The 20,799-nt window shown below is 43.5% G+C and overlaps 1 protein-coding gene across 1 annotated transcript in view; it reads right to left on the reverse strand.

Annotated features, from left to right (window-relative positions):
- The window catches only part of NTRK3 (neurotrophic receptor tyrosine kinase 3), a 427,675-nt gene extending 423,607 nt beyond the window's left edge, over positions 1-4,068 (reverse strand). Inside the window, exon 1 of the mRNA XM_039858221.1 lies at positions 3,563-4,068. The gene's annotated coding sequence lies outside the window, so the exon portion shown is untranslated. The remainder of the gene's footprint in view (positions 1-3,562) is intronic.
- Positions 4,069-20,799: the final 16,731 nt, after the last annotated feature.

The raw sequence follows: 20,799 nt of genomic DNA on the forward strand, positions 1-20,799 counted from the left end.
TGGAAATCCAGGTGTCAGCCATGTCCTCTTCCGGAGGCTTGACTAGGTTTGACAAGCTCTCTCAGAAATTAATTTTCTCTGTTGGCAGAATTAATTTCCCTAGAGCCATGTGATTAAGCTGTTTTATTTAACTGTAAAAGCTGGGGACCACTATGAGCTCCTAGAGACTGCCTTTGGGTCCTTGCCACATGGCCCTCTCTGAAATATGGCAGTTTGCTCCTTCAAGGCCAGCAGAAGGGTATCTGCTATTTCTTCTCATATTTTTAAGGGGTAATCTGATTAGGTCAGGACCACCCAGAATAATCTCAGTTTTGATTAACTCAAAATCAACTGATTAGGGATCTTAATTTTAGCACCAAAAATTGTTTTGCCACGTAATGTAACAATCACATGAGTAATATCCTGTCATATTCAAAGTTTCTGCCACACTCGAAGACACGGGATTACACAAGGCATGTACACCAAGAAGAAGGAATTTTGGAGACTATCTTAAAATTCATTAGCAAAGACTGAATTTTATGCACCCCACCCCCCCAAAAAAAAATTCATGTTAAAACCTAATACCTAATGTGATGGTTTTAGGAGGTGGGGGCTTTGGGGAGACGATTATGTCATAAGGGTGAAGCCCTCATGAACGAGACCTCAGAGAGCTTCCTTGCTCTTTTTACCATGTGAGGCACAGTGGATAGATATCCATCCATGAACCAGAAGGCAGGTCCCCACTAGATAATGAATCTGCAAATGTCTTGATCTCAGACTTTCCAGCCTCCAGTACTGTAAGAAATAAATTTCTGTTGTTTATAAGCTACCTAGTCTATGGTATTTTTGTTATAGCAGCCCAAACAGACCCAGACACACATTAATATTTTCTTTCTCTTCCTGCTTTAACTTGGCAAATTAATTCTGTTGTCTGCAGTTGAACCTTAAGCAAAACAGTAACAGAAAGAGCAATAGATCTTCAAGAAAATGAGAATACAGGACTAACAGGCTGTCTAACCGGCTAGGGTAAGGATCCGGTTATCAATAAAGGATGTGATATTGCTAGTCTATATAACGCTTAGCGACAAAATGATTTCTTAGAGACCACCTGTGTCTACCTGAAATGAAGATCATGGAATGAAGACTGGTGATCAGAATGGCAGCTATGGCAGAACACAAAACCTGCAGAGAAGACTATGACTCACACTGTACCGGTAAGCTTAGAGAGTAAAATTTAAAAGCTTAGGGTTTTAAGTTTTCCACTCCAAGGATGGTGGAGAACCAGGAAGTTTCTATGACTACCCAGAAAGAATGAATCTCTTACCTCTAGCAGGGCTGATGTAACTAAAATCAAACTCGGTGTCTGCTGCAGTCTGTTTAATTGCATTGAAGCTTGAACTCAAAGCCCTATCATGTCTTTTGAAAGGGCAGTTGTTATACTAGAGTAAGATCTCCAGAACTAGAATAGCAATAAATGCCTACCTCAGAAACAAGGAAAGTTGACACACACCAACAATGTGAACGAATCCCAAATGCATTATGATGAATGAAAGAAGCCAGTCTCAAAAGGCTACATTCTATCTGATTCCACTTACGACATTCTCAGAAAGACAAAACCATAGTGACGGAGAACAGATCAATGGTTTCCAGGAGTTAGGAGTGGGAGAAGGGTGTAACTACCAAAGAGTAGTACAAGGAAGATTTTAGGGGGGATGGAATTATTCTGTAACTTAATTGTGGTGGTAGTTACATGAATCTATGTGTGTTAAAACTCACAGAATTATACACCAAAAAAGAGTCAATTTTACTGTATGTTAATTTAAATATTTTTATGACGAATGTGTGGGAATGAAGTCTCATGGACCTGGAACAGGGAGAGAGGAACATAATTTTAGTTCAGGTCAAATTTTCAATGTGTGAACATCTACCAGAGATTCTGGATGCAAAATATTGACTCAAGCAACTGGGAAGGATTCCATTTATTTCCTTTGTTGATAGACTAAAACTAGAGTCAACAGTAACCTATATGAATTTGAAATGCCAGAAAGAACCTGATATAATATAAAGAAAAGAACCAAAAAAGCTGAGGAGATATGAATATAAGAGCAGATTTATCATGCGATGCGTTCACAACTCCCACCCCAAAAATAACCCATGAGAGAGTTCAGAAGACAGTCTTGTCGCCATGGTACTGAGAAGTACATTGAGGATGAAGAGCACCAACACCCTTCAAAGTCCCGTTAGTCGCTGTCCACTGCAGGAGGAGTATGAAGGTAGGGCATGCTGCCGTTATAATGAGCTCCTTGATTTAAGTGAGAATGACTGAAACGTCGGATGACAAAGATCTAATAGGTGCACTCAACTACCAGAGAAAAGGCAGATGAAGTTACCGTCATAGGCAGCAGAGCTAGAGTAATGAACAGCAGTTATACCTCATGGGGTCTTTGGAGATAATTAGACCTCGATGACTGAAATAAATGGTCTGCCCCTTAAGGTTTTACTTGATGTACACAACCCCAAAAAAACCAATGCTGGGTTTAGTAAACAGAGATTGATTTGAGCCATGATTACAGAGACTCACTACCTCTCACCTAATTCCCAGACCTATGTCAGTTCAAAGAGCCACAGCTTTCTGGCTAAAAAGAAGGCTTGGTATCCTTAAAAAAGAATTATGTAGTAACATCACAAGCATGTACTATAAAACTCACCTGTTACAAAAGGAACATAAAATATGTTTCGGGTAATTGTATCCTAGGAAAGAAAAGGAATTCCTAGAACTTGACGACTACTTGATGTTGAGCTAACACTAATCCTTGGCAACAGAGAATCACTACGGTGCCCTGCTAAGGCTTGTGGAAGTGGGGTTGATGGAGCTGGGCGTGAGTCCCACCGTGGTTATTTCACAGTTCAGGGTTGCATAGTTGAAACAGCTACTGCTTACCCAGAGGGTTGCCAGCTCTGTGCGGGATGCAAAGCAAGAGAAGGCGCTGGGGTAGGCCCCGGATGCCATGCTAAGCTCTGCCACTAGAACTTCCTGATTTCGCAGATCTGTGGCCGACTGTGGCCAGCCTCAGTGCAGAACCGCAGCTGAGGCGTGTGGGGCTTCAAAAAACGCTCTGCCCTTTCAGGGGGTAAACGTTCTCTGAACAGTTCACAGCTTGTGCTGCGCAGCTTCCGGTCGGTGCTCTTGCCAGGCTCTGGCCAGAAGGGGCCGGGCGACAGTTTCCTGGTCAGACCGCACCACCGACTTGGTTCCGCAGATGAGCAAAGCACTGCTTAGGACAAACATTGGGCCCTGCAGGTAGGAACTGGGTCCGCCTACATCTGAGTGCTAGGTGTTGCCAGCTCCTCTCCACTTCTCCATCACAAGCAGATTCCCAGGGGTCGAGCCCTGCTAATTCCCCCACAATTCCCATGGAGACTGGTGTGGGGGCTCCCAAGAAGCAGCCCACTATGCTGGAATGTCCTGTTGGGCTCTCTTTTCCCACCGAGGGAACCGTGGGCTCAGGGGAGATCTCTCAGTGTGGTGCCAAGCCGGCCTCGTGGTGGGGCGATGCGCTCAGCATTCAGCCGCTCCTCTTACCTTTTTCGTGCACTCTGTCTTCTTCTCGGTGGTGCATGTTCTAGGACTCTCCCGGGGGTGTCTTGTCCATGAATAGTTGTTAGTTGTAGTTCTTGTCAGGAAGAGTGAAGTCAGGAACAACCTATGCTGCCATCTTGGTGACGTCACCTCAACAGGTGGTGGCTTATTATTTGCCCTGGCAGAGACAGAATGTCCAACCATAAGAAAGCTGGTAGTCTTGCAGCTGAGCTGCCCATTAGGATGTATGCAAAATACTTCATGATCAGATGGAAGTGACAAATAATGGATAAACTTAGCTGATCCAATAGTTACAAGGAAATTGCATGACTCATATTCCCAGGGTATCTACTCCCTCCACATTTCCATCCCTTCTTCAGTCCAGGCCTAGAGCCTTAGGAGGTGGTTCCTATGACTAGCTGACTAAAAGGTAAAAACCAGAGAGCCTGATTTTTAGATGCCTCAGTATAATTTGCAGGCATCAGATGAAAACAGACTATCAAACCACATAGAGGCAGACCTACGTAACAGGAAAGAAAAGAATCTCTCCCAATAGGCAGACTTTTAGGGGTATAGCGCATGCTCCACTTTGGCAACAAAGATACCCTTGGGTGTAGATCTTCTAGGACTCATAGGTTTCATTAGACCTGGAGGTAATAAAATTAGAGGATTGGTGACAAGGAGTAATGGAGAAGAGGCATGTGAATGGACCTCTCAGGATGGACAGAGTCTCATGGAAGTAGGGTGACTGCTTTGTGTTCCGACTAAGAAGGAAGCCCACAACACACAGGTAGATTAAATAAGTTGTTCGGTGGATTTCAAAACCTCTTTCTACAGCCACCTGTTTCCTCAATGAGTTCATGAAAAATGTGGCCATAGCGACAGAGGTAGACGGTACGCATGGCCACAACAACAAGGATTCACCCTGACTGGAATACGCCACTGCCAAGCACACAACGGGCAGTGTTGATAACCACCTTGGATCTCTGGACAAGTCACAGACCTCTAGGGAAACAGCCCACCACCTTTGGGCAGGCTGACAGCATTGTAATCACTTCTCCATGGAGGGAGCAGAATTTGTTCTTACTGGAACAGATATTTATTCTAGATATAGATTTGACTTCTCTTGGGTTGAACTGTGTCTCCCCAAAATGCATATGCTGAAGCCCTAACACCTAGTACCCCTGAATGTGACTGTATTTGGAGGTAGGGCCTTCAAAATGGTAATTAAGTTAAAACAAAGCTGTTAGTGTGGGCCCTAAGCCAATCCGACTGATGTCCTTACAGGAAGAGGAAACTGAGACACAAAAAGCGACACTAGGGATTCGTTGAGCACAGAGGCCAAGTCCATGTTAGAACACAGCGAGAAGGTGGCCGTCCACAAGCCAAGGAGAGACACCTCAGAATAAACCAAACTTGACTGACACTTTGATCTTGGACTTCTAGCCTCCAGAACTGTCAGAAAATAAATTTCCATTGTTTAAGCCACCCGGTCTGTGGTATTTTGTTATGGCAGCCTGAGCAGACTAATATTCTTCCTTGTCCCCATGCTTCTGAAAAACAGATGATTCATGGACTTACTGATACCTTATACAAAATCTTGGCATCTCTCAAACACTGCTTCTGACCAAACAATTCATGAACAGCAAAAGAATTGCAGTGATGGGCTGATGTGTATGATATTTACTGGTCTTCCCATGTATTCCATCATCCAAAAGCAACTGGCCTTATAGAATGGAGGAACAACCTATTAAAGTTATGGCACCAACAGAGAAACAACACCCAGTAAGGCTGAGGTATTGCCCTACAAAATGTAGCATATGCTTGAAGCTAGCAACCACTAACCTGAGGGTGGTTCTCAAACCAAAATCGGGATGCTACTACAGGAAGAGAATAGATGGTGAGCAGGTAGAAACAACAGCTGTCACCAGACAGGAAGTTCTGGCTCTTCCTTTCAGGTACAAATGGGATAGTGACTGGCACAGCCTGCACGCTAAGACCTTGATTATTCTCACTTTGTGATCCCAGCAGCACTTTCGGTTTGCTGGACTAAAATTCAGAAGGCCTGGTTTCCAATCCTGATGTCTGTGAACTTGGGAATCTCTCTTAACTTTTCTGGTCCTCTTTACCCTTCCTTGCCAAATGAAGAACTAATAAAGGCTGCCTGGTGAAGATTCAACAAGATAAAATTCATAAAATCACTTTAAAATCTGTAAGGCGCTCCATAGATATAATGGATCATATTTATCGTTCCAAGGAAACTAGGGATGACCTGAGCCTAGCTCATCCCATGTGCGAAGATAGGGAAACTGAGGGAGATGGAAGATGATAACACAAACGGAAGAGCTTAGCCTGGAACCACTGTCACATACCCTTCGCCACACAGGTAGGCCCACTCCACCTCGAGGCTCCTGATCAAAGTTTTCTGAGCTCTTCCTGGGTGAGAGTGAAATAGCAGGCGAGCTCTGACCTAGGCTTAAACCATAAACGTGTTTGATGCAGGATTCCTCACTGAGAACATTTCCTTTAGGAAAGTAATTGGACAGAAAAGCAAAAATCGCTACAGAAGGAAATATATTGCAGCAATTATTAGAATAACAAAAGTTTGAAAGTAAATGCTGTGCAACAAAAAATTGATTATATAATTACACAAATTATGGCATTTATCTCTTCAGTGGCATACCAGGAGATCATGTAAAATGGTGATATGGATATTATAGATAACAATATCCAGAATATAATAGCTGAAAAGAGCGTGTACAGTATGATCCTGTTTTTATCAAGCAATCGATCATATAGATGTATTCACACGTGTAGACAAAGACTGAAAAGATATACTGTAGGGCCACATCATGCTTGCATTTAACGCCTTTGAATTCAACTCCGTGCACTCCACAAGGTGGGGGCGGGGGGAGAGAGAGAGAGAACAACTTAAATAGTGCAGATCTGACCACCACTCTAGTCATTAAGTACACAAGGGAGATGGGGACATGAAGTTGCTGACATCTCAGTCCCTCTCAGTTCCCATATGCCTTCTCGAATGTGAGCACCCTCTCATGCCGAGTGTGACGCTAATGTTTCAAAATATGTAATTTTCATACTACTCGTGCCCTAAATGCAAGCTAACTACTTTTCTTGGGCTCAACCAACAAAACAGTGACCTGGCCAATCTCAGAGGAAAATGGGTCACATGGATTGAGAGATGGTATGTCTGTTCCCAGTGTGACACATGCCTGAGGAATTGTCCACGGTAATTTTTCTCCTCAGGGATTGACTTTAGATCCCGACCTCCATGGTCATGTCCTACCCAACAAAATGTGTACAGTAGGAATCTTTGAGTGAAGCTGTTTCTTTTTTTATGATAATCTAACTCCAAGTTTCCTAATATGGACATGTATTTATGTAATATATTTGTAAAAGATAGCTAAGTCCCCCTGTCCTAGCAGGTACTTGACAAAGTATCCTCCAGAAAGTTCCATTTAGGGATCTCGGCTTTGCCAGCACGCAAAGGCAGCTTCCTCTCTGGACCCTGCAGAGCTGGCTGTCCCTCGGCAGTGGTTTGCAAAGCTGCTTCCCTCCTCTCTCATCCTTATCAACCAGGATCCCCGTGGGTTATAGCATTAGCTGGGCTGGGCAATTCTGGATGGCTGCAGGGCCCAGGGTGCCAGGCAGCTCGGGGCCATCTCAGCCCATCGCTCCCAGGCTCCATCAACCCTTGTTAGTCCTCATTACCAGCCTGAGCCCAGACAGGCTGCCTCCACGCTGGGTCCTTGATTTTTCTATTTTGAGAGGGTTACTCGGGCCAAATCATCAAATCAAGTTATGCCCCTGACGTCTTGGGTTTGCTGCGCTCTGACAGTCCCCCCTCTGCAGTCCCCATAAGCTAGGGACGGTCCTCCCCTGGTCCCCCAGCAGCACATACACATACCCTCTCACAAACACGTACACCCACATGCTCACACACACACACAAACACACCATCGCAGGCTCACACTCTTTCACCCACACTTACACGATTAAGCATCCTCAATCACGGTGACATAAACACCCACGCTCAGGGCTCCTCAGAGGTCGCGAGAGGCCTCTTGCGGTCTTGAGGTTTCCAGAATATTACAGAATGAGGAATTGCCACGACCCATCCCCATATTTGTTGCTGATCTAAATGTTTACATTTAAAAAATTATCGTCGTTTTTTAAATGCAATGTAATTGTGTTATCCACAAAATAATAATAGGATTTGTGAACTATTAATTCTTAAGACACCGTAGGCAGCACGCTTCGGTAATGCGATGTGCTTAGAGGCGTGTGATGAATGTCTTTTCCTCTCCATCTTGTCAGTGTATCTCAGACTGCATGTGTAACCTCATTTGGAGATAATATCGGGAGCCCATATCAGAAGCCCATTGTGACTGAGAGGCCCAGCAAATGGCTCCTGTCAGTTCCTGAACGCAAACACCCAGGAGAGGCCACCCACCCACACTTACCAGGAGAAAATCCCAAGTCCTGTGGCTCATGGGTCACCTGAGTTACCTCCTGACAGCCCTGGGAATGTCTGAGAGCTGGGAGAGACCCTCAGGACAGAGGCTTCCAGTCACCCGCCGATGGTTGCCCACCCTGCCTCGACATAAGCCCCTTCAGCTCATCCCTGACAGGAGCCTGGACCGGCTCTCAGGGAGGAAGGGGAAGCCTGCTACCCTAGAACACCCTGCATCAGTGTTCTCGTCCTCTTCCACTAGCAGCCATGGGACAGTAACCATCGCCACTCTGGCCAGGGCTTCTGTTCTGTCCGTGCCCGTCCGTGTTGTGCCCATGTCCACACATGTGTGTTCTCACACACACACACTCACATGCTAGCATCCATACATGTACACACATACTTTAAAAGACAGTGTGGCATTAAGGGAAGACCTTGGCCTTTAGAAGCTACCAAGCCACCCTGTGAGGCGCTCTTCTATCCCTTAGGAGTGGTCACTTAAAAAGTTATCTGTCCGCTCTAAGTCTCAGTTTTCTGTATCTTTAAAGCGAATCCAGAAAAAAAAAAAATGCCTCATAAGTAAGTCATTGGTAGGGTCTGTATGAAATGTTTGTACACGCACCTAGTAAAGTGTCTGGAGCATCGTTTATTATATTTGACACTCTTCTCCATCAGTTCGTCCTCTTGGGAGTCACATTAAGAAAGCCCACCCCTCTTGAGAAAAAAAGAAGTCCTAAATTCAAAGAAAAATTTGACTATGTAGTATGGAGCAAAGAGCATCAAAATGGGGATCTCATGTCTGAATGTTAGATTCGGTTCTCTAAAAATGATTTGTGTGCCACTGGCAAGGCATTAAATACACTCATCCTCAGTTTTCCCATCTATGAAAGGGGTACACTGGACTAAATCCTTTGGGTCTTTTTCAGATTCAGGGTTCTAGAGGGTTATCAGAGGCAACTCTCTTATCCAAAGTGCACACCAACCTTCCCAAACTGGATGATGAAATTACGGGAGTATCGGGAGCTGGAACAATCTGGAGCAAGGTGTCACGTGGCATGTAAAGTGGCGAGGGAAAAATGGTTCCAGACTAGTTTTAGGTGATGCTGGCTGTATGGCACAGGTCAAGCCAAAACCTTGGAGGGGTCAGCAAACCCTTGGCCAAGCCTGAGGGTGAGCTTAGCTTTTCTGAAACATAGAAATTGAGGCTGTGAAAGAAGTAGTTTCCCCAAAGCATAAGAAACTGCCCCCAAAAAGGGAGAGCTGGTGCTGGGTGATAAAACAGATATCCACCTCAGATGAACCCCTTTGGCTTCCACAGAATCCTGAACTTCCTTCTTAAATGACTCCATTCACACTTTTTAAAAGAACAAAAACTTTTAAGACTACACTCCTAGAAGACAGGACTCTCTTATATTCCCAATCCCTAGGAAGTACCTGGCATTCCGTAGTTGCTCCTTAATTGTTTGTAGAGTGATCATATGATGAGAAGTTCTGTGAGGATGATTTGCCAGGGGACCCTCTATCCAACAGGCAGACGGCACAAAGCTTAATTGCCTTCTGGGTTCTGAACATAAAGTTGATGATGCCTAGGAATTGCCTAGAGAGCTTTTTAAAACAAAGATTTCTTGGTCCCAACCCCAGAGATTCTGATTCAGAAAGTCCGGGGTGGGGACAGAGGTTCTGCATTTCCAACAAGCTCCCGGTGACACCACTGCGGCTGGGTGGGAACCACATCTTGAGCAGCACGCCTCAGAACCTACGAAGGCGGCTCTGAGCATCTCAGCGTCGTTCTGGCCAAAAGTGGGGCTGCCCTTCATAATAAAACAACCAAATTCAAAACGGTGCTCCAAAGACTGCTACATTAGCCAAGCATTTTCAAATAGCTTTGCTCGATGGGGCTCTTAATGAAAGGACTGGAATTTTCAGAATTATCTAGTAAAAGATTTATTCAATTAAACTGATTGAATTTTTAAAGGTATTTGTCCCTTCATGAAGGCAAAGCCATGCTTTTCTAATTAGAAGCTAATTATTTGCTAATACGCTTGTCTCATTGCTTCCAGCACGAGGCAGTGGGAGGGGGTGGGAGGGCCTGGTGGCTGTGCTGGAAACCCCAAGAGTGAAGAAAAGATGGGTACTTCTCCCTCGTCCCTCAGAGGCTGTATGGGATGAAGTATCTTCATTCATTCAACAAGCATCTTACGCATTTTAAGAGAGAGATTTAAAACTACCATATCTCTGCCTTGCTTAAGACCCTTCACAGGCTCCAGATTGCATGGGATAGGAGCAAAATCGTTCACAGGGCCCATGAGGACTAATGAGGCCGCGCCCCCTCTCTCCAGCATCATCCCCTGGCACTTGCTCCCTGACTCGGGGGCTGGCCACACCAAGCTTCTGTCAGTTCCTCTAATGCACCAGGTCTTTCCCTGCCTCAGAGTCCTCGTACTGTTCCCCCCTCATGAAAAGCTCTGCCAGCCTCAGCTGAAATATCACCTCACAAACCTTCCCTCATCACTCCTCCCTCAGTCTATTCTTTTCCTTTAAAGAACCCATCAAAGAAACAAATTCCAGAGTCCAGAAATATATCCAAATGCAAGTGAATCAGCAGAACAAAGAATGCGGTATTCAATAAATGATATTGGGATAAACTATGTTTCTACCTGGAAAAAAAATTTTTTATCTCAACCTTATTTCTTACACCAAAATAAACTTCTGATGAAAGAAAGGTTCAAACGTAAAAAATAAAACCGCGAAAGTACCAGAAGAACTGTTACATTCTTGGAGCAGGAAAAGCCTTTTTCAAAGTATAATATAAACCTAGAAACTATAATAGAAATTAAACTAACTTCACAAAGAATAAAAAAGTTCTTTATGAAAAAAAGATAAAGTCATAAGAAAAACTACGCATCTCTTAAAATGCGTAAGGTGCTTGATGAATGATTTGCAACCTACATCACAGACGGGAGGCTAACTCCCTTCATATATAAAAAGCTTCTACAAATTAATAAGATCAACAGTCCGACGGGAAAATATTGACAAGATAAAATAGTTAAGAATAAGTAAAATAGAATGGATTTTGAACATATAGAAAGATCTTTAAATTCAAATAAGATACCATTTTTACTTAGCAGGTTGGCTAAGTTGTCTAAGCTTAAAAACACTGTTAGCATTGTTAGCAAGAGTGTGAAGAAACTGACATCTTCATTCTATGCACTTTCAATGCATAGAATAAACCATAATATTTAAAATGTGGAGTCTTTAATCCAGCAATTCCAATTCCAGAAAATTATCCTACGAGTTTGCTTGCACATGTACAAAATGACATATATATAAGACTATTCTTTATGGCATTGTTAAAAATTAAAAAGACTGGAAACAAACTAAATATCCTTCAGTATCAGACTGGTTAAATGAATAATCCACGCCATACAACTGACTATTACGCTGTCTTTAAAATGAATGAGGTAACTCCAGGAAGTGACGTGGAGCATTCTCCACACTACATTATTTTGTGGAAATGCAAGTTATTGAAGAGGTTACATACCATGAAAAAAATGCGTGTTTAAAAATAAAAGAATATGCATGCATATACTTATATGTGCATTGATTAACTCTGGAAGGAAACAAAGGGGCTGGTAACCGAGGCTGCCTTCCAGGAAGAGACGTGGGAGGCGGGAGACTTCTTTTCACTTCATAACCCTCTGTAACTTTTGAATTTTGTATGTACTATATATCAAAATGGTTTTTGATTAAGAATAAATGAATTAAAAGCCGTTTCACAGTAGGAAAATATCAAAAGAAAAAAAGCAGAAACAAAATGTTACCAGCGATTGTGTGGTGGTCCTAGTTCTTTGTATTTTTCTATATTTAAGCCTATTTCTTTAATGAGCATGTACTGATTTAAAACAGGGAAAAGAATCCTTTTTAAAAAGCACTGGCAGAGTCACTAATCACCATCTTTCCCGTTGAGCTGCATGTGTTCCCAGCTGGATGTGGCATGAAACCTCCTAGCCACATGTTAATCCTGAGCCATCCTTGTAGAGACCCTAGCCTCTGCATGTGGCTTTGGGAAAACAGGTCATCCAGCTGCTTCTCTGGTCCCACTCCAAGCGGGATGGCGGTGGGACCTGTGCTTAAGTGACGGCAGAGCTCCATCTCCAAGAGCCACAGCAGGACTCGCAAACTTGGAAAGACCACAAAAAACAGTGAACACTTGAATAGTGCTCTGGAGTTTGCCAGAAATGTCTCATAGCACATCTTATTTGATCCTCAAAATTGCTGAGATGTATCTCTATTTTTTTTCCCCCTTTTTTGAAAGCTAGCAAGACTGATGTTCTGAGAAAAAGGGACTCGTCTAGGCTCACACAGTTCCACGTCATAAGGTCAGGAGTTCATGTCTTGTATCTGCAAACTTTAAGCTCGGTCTACTTAATTTTAAATTGCCATGGGAGATGCTAAACATGCTCACCAAAACTAGTCTCTTTTTCCTGGGCACAGAGCTAGATTACAGTCCCCTGTCTTCTTCACGATTAAGTGTGGTCACTGAATTAATTTATGCTGATGTGTTGACATCTGGGGCTTTATGACCCTGGGGAGACTGCCCTCCCAGAGTCAGATGTCTAGAGATAGGAAACTCTCCTTAGAGCCCTCCTGTTACACGCAGACTAACCTGTGCAAATCCATACCCCAACCCCTGCTTTCTCAGGCTCTCTGCAGGGCCAGGCAGCAGACAACTAGGAGCAGTCCCTACACCCCCAGCCCGCTGAAATTATTCAAACTAGCCGATCATGAACCTGCTTACCCTGCCTCACCTGTTCCTTTCCACGAAAATCACAATGAAGATTTTCCCACAGTTCCCCTTGATCTTCCTCTGCCTCCTAACCGACTCTGCTGCTTCCCCTTGTGGTTCTGCATGGCATGCCCCCCGCCCCCACTTGGGAACTGTAACGAACTATCCTTCCAGTGGCAGTTGTCTCCTTATCTGCTGGCCTCACCAGTGGAATGTCATTGGAAGTAAAAAATAACTTTCAGGGCGGATCCTTAAGAGGCTCCCATGCAAGTGTGTCTGTCTCTCCCACTCTTTCTCCCTTCCCCTTTTCTCTCCCTCTCCCTTTCTGTCTGTTAGAGGAATACAGAGCATCCCATCCGGCAGAGTACTTTGAGGTCCTAGGGGATGGTGGAGCTTCAAAATGTAAGGAGTCTGGATGCCTGAATTACCACATGGAAGGACACCCGTCAAACATGCATATGCTGTTATCCGAACAAAACATAAACTACTGTGTTAACACATCGCAGTCTCGTGCTTCCCTGCTATAGCAGTTGAACTATCCTGACTAACTCGGTTGCCAAAACATGTGTTTCGTTACTTCCCGCCCCCATCACGGCCCGGCTTGCCTCTCAGACTTATGTTCCCTCTTCTCCATTCCCACAAGGCCTTGAGCTCCACAGCTCCCCTCAGATTGCCTAAGTCCTCCAGAACAAGATCCTTTATTATCAGGTATATTCCCTCAAATTTAATTCCGCAGAGGTTTACTAAGCACGTATGATGCGTCAGGTACAGAACAGGTCGTGAAACAAAGGTCACAACCCTGTGAGAGGGCTGGGTACCATCTACTGGAAGTCAGGAGCCAGGCTGGGCCCAAGGGATACAGGGCTGAAGCAGAGAGTACCTGCCACTTTATATTACAGTCTTTAACTGCTAGGTAGGCAGTTCCAACATTAAAAGGAAAGAAGAAGGAAAAAGAGGGAATGAGACTACAATTAATGGAGACTGAACGCACTGAAGCAAGAAAGTGACACCCGGGGACAACTTAATAACCTCAGGTCACAGGAAAGGGGGAGGCCTAGGGGTTCTAAAAGCACAGGTAAGAACACTGATGATCAGCAACACCCCCACCCATGTGGTTTTGGGGGGACGCTAGAACTATTTGCCTTCTGTCCCTAAAACCAAGTCTGCCTTAGGAACATCCCAGAAATATCCAGCAGCTCACTCCTCCCGAGTGTCCCTCGTCCAGTTAAGAAGCATCTGTGACTATAGCTCTGGTCTCGGCCTTGGGTCCGCTAGAGTGCTGACTGCTCCTCCATCACAGCCACACAGCCCCCAGTGGCGCGTCAGCCACCAGCAAATGTGCAGGGCTTGCTGTGAGGAGCTGGGGATGCCACATATGGGGACACTGTCCTAATCAGGGATCACTTGGTTGCAACAAACAGAAAAGCCTCAAACTAGCCCAACTAATGGAGGGCTTTACGGAAGGGCTACCAGGGATGCTCTAGGAACCACTGAGCAGAAAGTGAAAGTAATTCTCAGAGAAGCTGGAAAATCAGCCAGGGTTTTCCTCTGCCTCTGTTCTAGGTGGCATGATCATGTGTCCAGTTCTCCCTGGAGGATGGCTTCATATAGGGACTGTGGTTCTGGCACCCCCACAACCTAGGCTGTCCACGGTCTCCACACGTAAGCTGGCTGGAGCTCTGACTCCACAGGCCCTCCTAGCTCACTCAGAGTCCCTCAGCTCATCAACTCACCCCCTCGGAGTCTTGATTTCAAATCCTGGGAGAAGAACTGATTAGATTAGGCCATATGTCCACCCTTGGTCTAATCAGCTAAGGTCAAGGGAGAGAGGAAATGACATGGAAAAATGTGCTGTCCCCTCTAGCAACTGGGAGGCTGACGAGATCAATAAGTAGACTGTATAGGCAGAGACCCAAACTCACTCACATAGCCGCTACAAACCAGCCTTGGCTCTCAAGAAACTCACCATCTACTGAAAGAGCTTGCCCTCAAGTATCTATGCCAACAAGGAAAAAAGAGTGAGGCATTAGTCCCATTTCCCAGAGAAGGACAGTAAGTCCAAAAGAGAAAGTCCCTCTGGCAGGTGAGGAACTCAACTGGGTCCCTACGGGATTGATCCACCCACACTTCACAGGCCCACCCTATGCCTGTTACTGACCAGCCTGACCTTTGGTCCGCCTGAGCCTGTAGCCCACAACAACCTCTCCATCCTCAGCCTGTCCTCAGAAGCAGCTGCTGTGCTCTCGGGTGAGCAGAATGCCAGCTTAAAGGTGGCTTTATGACCCGACCAAACAACACCATCCCACTTCCTAGGAGCATAAATGTCAAGACAGACCACACTGATGTAAAAGCATCTGAGATATCATAATGCAAAGATACAGAATGTAAAAACAAACAAACAAACAAACAAACAAAAACTAGTGACACAGTGGCAGAAGAGGGTTAGACTAGAAATGCAGAGATCTGGTTGCTTGTCCTGACCCAGAAACAAGCTTATCACGTGAAGGTAAACAAGTCACTTCCTCTTCCTTCACCTAGAGACCTGTACGGTCTGCCTGGCCAGCTTCTTCGGTTGAAGAACATCTTGGGCAGGGTTACTAGGGTATGTAAAGGAAATATGATTCATGCTTCCCCGACTTAAGCAGGAAAGATTCCTTACAGGAGGGCAAGTCCTGGAATTGGCTAAAAGAAGGAAGGGAGAGGACAGAGGATGACAACTGAGTTTTCAGGTCTGAAGCCACCTGGGAGAAGGGGCTGAGTCACTATCATGGGACAGGCACATCTGACTGAACAGCACACTGGTATCCTGTTGAAAGATATGCTCGGCCATAAAAAAAAAAAGAAGAAGAAACTCCTGCCATTTGTGACAATATGGATGAATCTTGAGGGTGTTATGCTACATAAAATAAGTCAGACAGAGAAAGACAAATAATGCACAATCTCACATATATGTGAAATCTAAAAAAGCTGAACTCATAGAGTAGGCTGATGGTTGCCTGGAGCTGGAGGAGTGAGGGAAATGGGGAGACGTTGGTCAAAGGGTATAAACTTCCACTGATAAGATGAGTAAGTTCTAGGATCTAACGTATAGCATGGTGACTATCGCTAACAATATCCTATTATATACCTAAAAGTTGAAAGAGTAGGTCTTGAATATTCTCACCAAGACAACAATCAAAAAAAAAAATAGGTATCTATGAAAGGTGAAGGATGTATTAACTAACCTTATTGAAGTAATCATTTTACAATATATACGTATATCAAATCATCACACTGTACACCTTAAACTTATACAATGTTATGCCAATTATATCTCAATAAAGCTGAAAAAAATTTAGGGTCCTGAAGTTGCCTCATGGTCTTCAGCAGGTGTATGTATATGGAGGAGCTATAGTAGGGGGCAACCAGGAAGTGAAATATTGGTTTGTGTGGTCTTCTCCCCAGGGTCTCCAAGAAGCCTATTGGGGGTTCTTACAGGTATCCTGGTGTAAGCTAGGAACATTTCTGTCACAAGGCACAGAAACCCCACACAAATTGTTTTAATCCAAAAAAGAATTTAGTGATACATGTAGATGAAAAGTTCAGAGGCAGGACTGACTTCAGGCATGGCTGGATGCAGGCACTCAAAAGAGCATCACCAAAACCTTCTCCACTCTAAGGTCTGCTCTCTCTGGATAAGATCCATTCTGAGAAAGCCTCTCCCGACAGAACCACAGATGACTACAGTGGCTCCAACATTACTTACTTTCAGGTTCAAGCCCTGTGAGAACATGTGAGTCTGCTTCCCTAATACTCAAACAAAGATCCCTAAAATCTGTCTCTGACTGGCCTGACTTGTTTGCTAGTCCCTGAAGCAATCACTATCAGTACGGGAATTAAATGCTCTGATTGTGTAAGCTGAGCCTTATGCTCCACCCCTAGAGCCAGGGATGGAGTCGACAGAAAAGGGGGTGGATTCTGAGATGAAAATGGGGCATGCTATTCCCAGAGAAATGGGGAATATTTAAGAGGCAAATAACACATATCTACTACAGCAAGTTACCTAAATGCTAAAAGTGCATTTCCACTGCAGATGTAAAGCCATATGAAAAAAAGAATTCCATCGTAGCTACTTTCGACAGATCTGGCCCTCCTACCAAGGTCGGATTCTCATTCATCATTCTACCCCGTGAAGTGCCTAATACGAGACCCACCTGGTAACAGTCGTGCTGAATACCTGCTTCTCGGATTGAATTGGCTATCTGCAGTGAACTAATCGCAATTAGCACTGTATGCAGCACTTTATATAATTTACCAAGCACTCTTGCATCCATTATCTAACTTCATCCTTCCAAAAACTCTAAAAGAAATGCATTATTAGCCTCATTTTATAGATTAAAAAAAAATGAAGACTGGTGAAGCTAAGTAACTCATCAACTGGTAAGTGACTTCCCCAGCCGGTGAGCACTGAAGCAGAGTCTCAACCCAGGACTTCTCAACCTAAAGTATGGGCTCTTTTCTCTCTACTGTGCCCACACAGATTTGGGCACAGTAAACCCCTTCCCACCCACCAAGCTGGCCAGCAGGGTCTCCTTCCATACAGATCTGGTGATAGTCCTGCTGCAGGTCATGTGGCCTGGGGGCAGGAAAAAATCCTGAGCTGAGGGCTTTGGTGCCAGGTGACCTGATAAGCCTCTGTCAGTGCCCCAATCTCCTGCCACCTTTCAGGCTGCGACTGAGGCTGGGCCAGGGCAGGGCTGAGTTATGAACCTCCCTTACTGACATACAAAATCCAAAGCCTTGTTTTCCCACGATTCTCCCGAGCGTGGATTTTTAAAACAATGACTAGCCCCTGAAAAACATGCCTATCCATTTGGTGACTACCTTTGAAAGTGCTGATATGCTTCTGAGAACTTGTTTAGTTAAATTTCCAAATTAAATTTAGAATTTTTACAGCATTGATATTAAATATGTATCATCTATTTTGAAATGTATTTGAACTGAAAAGTGTTTATAAGAACTGCATGCATTTCCGAGTTTATTTAATCTAAATTAACCTTTGAATTTCTGCAAAGTGCCTCATTAAGCATGTCCTTTCTTTTTCTCTTAACGTAGTACATAAAAATATTTATAAGAATTGCATTGTTTTGAGCATTTGTCTGCTTAATCAAAAATTTATATTCAAATTTTCAAGAAGGGCAAAGATTGCTATCCAAATGTAAGGACTCAGAAACCACGAAGGAACTGCTTATACAACTTTAGAGAAGCAATGAAATAAACACTAACGCTGAAATGAGAGTCACAACGAAGAGAAGCAAAGGCCTGAAGATGGAAGTAAAGGCAAGAAATGGGAAAAAAGAAAATGCTGCAGGACTGACTAGACAAAGAAATAGTCCACATATAAATCATCAATAAGTGTAAAAGAATGAATGTTTATGTCCCCCTAAAGTTCACATGTTGAAACTCTAATCCCCATTGTGACAACGTTCAGAGGTGGGGCCTTCGGGAGATCATTAGGTCCAGAAGAGGGTGAGGGCAGAGCCACAATGATCGGGTTAGTACCTGATTAAGGGGAAGAGACATCAGAGCTTCCTCTCTCCAACCTGTGAAGACACAGTGAGAAGGTGGCCATGTGCAAGACAGGAGGAAAGTCCTCACCAAGAACTGAATCTGCCAGCACCTTGATCTTGGACTTCCAGACTCGAGAACCATGAGAAACATACACCTGCTGTTTAAGCCACCCCGTCTTCGGTATTTTGTTACAGCAGCCTGAGTTATATTCAGCATGGCTGGGCCCAAGACAGGAAATGTGTAACAAGTAGCATCACAGTGAACTCAGACACTATTCACCTCTCACTTTACTGTTGTTGCCCTTCATATTCAAAAGAACTGGTTCCTGATTTTTTCCATGATCACCTACAAGTTCCAGAGAAAACCTTTTGGCAGAACTACAAATCCCGGAGAATGATATGTTCTGTCAAGAGCTTCATCATAGGGCTCATTAAGCGTTATATTTGAGAAGAATAAGATTAACTTTTCACAATGAGATAGATGAAAAGCTATGATTTTATTAAAAGCCGGTGAGATCTGCTAGAACGAAATGTGATGGTTACACTGGGTATAGCTCATTTCCCATCAGCTCCTGCCACTGGGGCTATTCTCTGCTTTTGGGTCCTTCTCAAAGACTTCCTGATCCACGCCTCAGGCCCTCACTTGGAGAAAGGGCAGCCATGCATTCTGTCCAAGTCTTTGGGATTACATACCACACTGGACTTGGCAGTTTGGACTATTAGTCAGCCCTACTCAGCTCATTAGTTTCCCCAAGCGATACACACACACCCATCCATCCTCAGTTCCTTTTCTTCTCTCCACCAGAGATCTCATCCTGTTTGCATTTAAGGTAGGGCTGGCTACGATCCAAGGACTTAAGTTGCTAGAGGGCTGTTGACTGTAATAGCCAATGGCCTTATCAAGCAAATGCTTAACATGTTTTCCCCATCATAACACTCATGAAAGAAGTGAATAACATAAGCATGATAGACTCCCTAAGTACAAGCAGATTTTAACTGAAACCTCAAACCATTTTTCAGGAAGTAAGATATTACAATAAGTCGCAGTCATTCCATCAATAATGATGTATTAATCAATAAATAATTTCAGGTCAACCGGGATCTACAAACGTATGGCCCATAGGCTAAAAGCAGTCTAGAGACAAGAAGAATTTCCTTTGTCCTGAATAACATTTTTTTAAATATTGGAATTTTTTACTACCTTAAAAATGAGATGATTTCACACTAAAAAAACAATCATCTGAGATTTTAATTAAGGTGGAGAAGGTGATAAAAAACAGTCACTCACACCATAACAATGAGAAAACATCAATAAACCATGAAATCATATTTTGCAAACCCAACAAAGCTAAATGAACTAAATTCTAGAGAGAGGCAAGCCTTTAATAAGTGAATAGAGATGAGTGGCTGTTTGTATTCCTGGGTCATGGACAGGCAGAGAAACAATCTGTAATAGATAGGGGTACTCTGCTGAATTAAGAGGAAACCAGATTAACTTATAATGACCATAAGGGCTGGCCTGATAGACTGGATTCTGATTGAGCCCTCATTTAGAGATGGCCAATTCTCTCCCCGAAGATGTTTATCAAGTACACAGCAGCATGTGGACTTGGGTTGAAAAGCAGAACACAAGCTCTCCCATGGAATGAAAATCTGAAACTGGAAAGGAAATCAGAGACATCTTATAATCATTTACTATTTAGATCCCAGGGAGAGGCCTAACCCCATCCTCAAGGCATTTGAAACCAATGGTGATTAAATCCTTATTTTACTACTGAGAGAAGAAAGGACATCATCTTTCTAGGAATAAATATTATCTGTTTCAGTTTCTAACATTCTTTTACACACAACATCTAGTTTTTCAGGCAAAATTATAATAAGTGCAAAGAAGAATGACAACTCCAATCAAGAGAAAAATGGTCAGTAGAAGCAGACCTATAGATGATCTAGATAATGAAATTAACAGATAAGAACTTTGAAGTGACAATTACATTTTTTAAAATTGGTGGGAAGTATGAATACAATGAATAAAAGAGAATTTCATCAGAGAAACAGAAACTCTAAAGAAAAATCAAATTGAAATTTTGGACCTAAAAAATGAATACTGAAATGAAGAAGTAAATTAATAATGGACAGGATAAAGCAGAAGAAAAAATGGGTAAACTCAAAAATGGCCAATAAGAAAAAAAAACTAAAACACAGAGAGGAAAAACAAGAATTAAAAAAAACAACAACAACAATATAGCAGCAGAGTGATGGGGGTGAGGAGGAATCAAGCAGTGTATATAAATACAACTGGAATCCAAAAAGAAGAGGAAAGAAAGAATTGGGAAAAAAGAAGTATTTAAAGGGACAGTGACCAGAATTTTCAAAATTTTGCGAAACGTATCAACTCATAGATGAAAGAAGCTAAGTGAACCCCGAGTAGGGG

Source organism: Pteropus medius, unplaced genomic scaffold, assembly GCF_902729225.1.
Source record: "Pteropus medius unplaced genomic scaffold, Ma_sr-lr_union100, whole genome shotgun sequence".
Lineage (NCBI taxonomy): Eukaryota > Metazoa > Chordata > Mammalia > Chiroptera > Pteropodidae > Pteropus > Pteropus medius.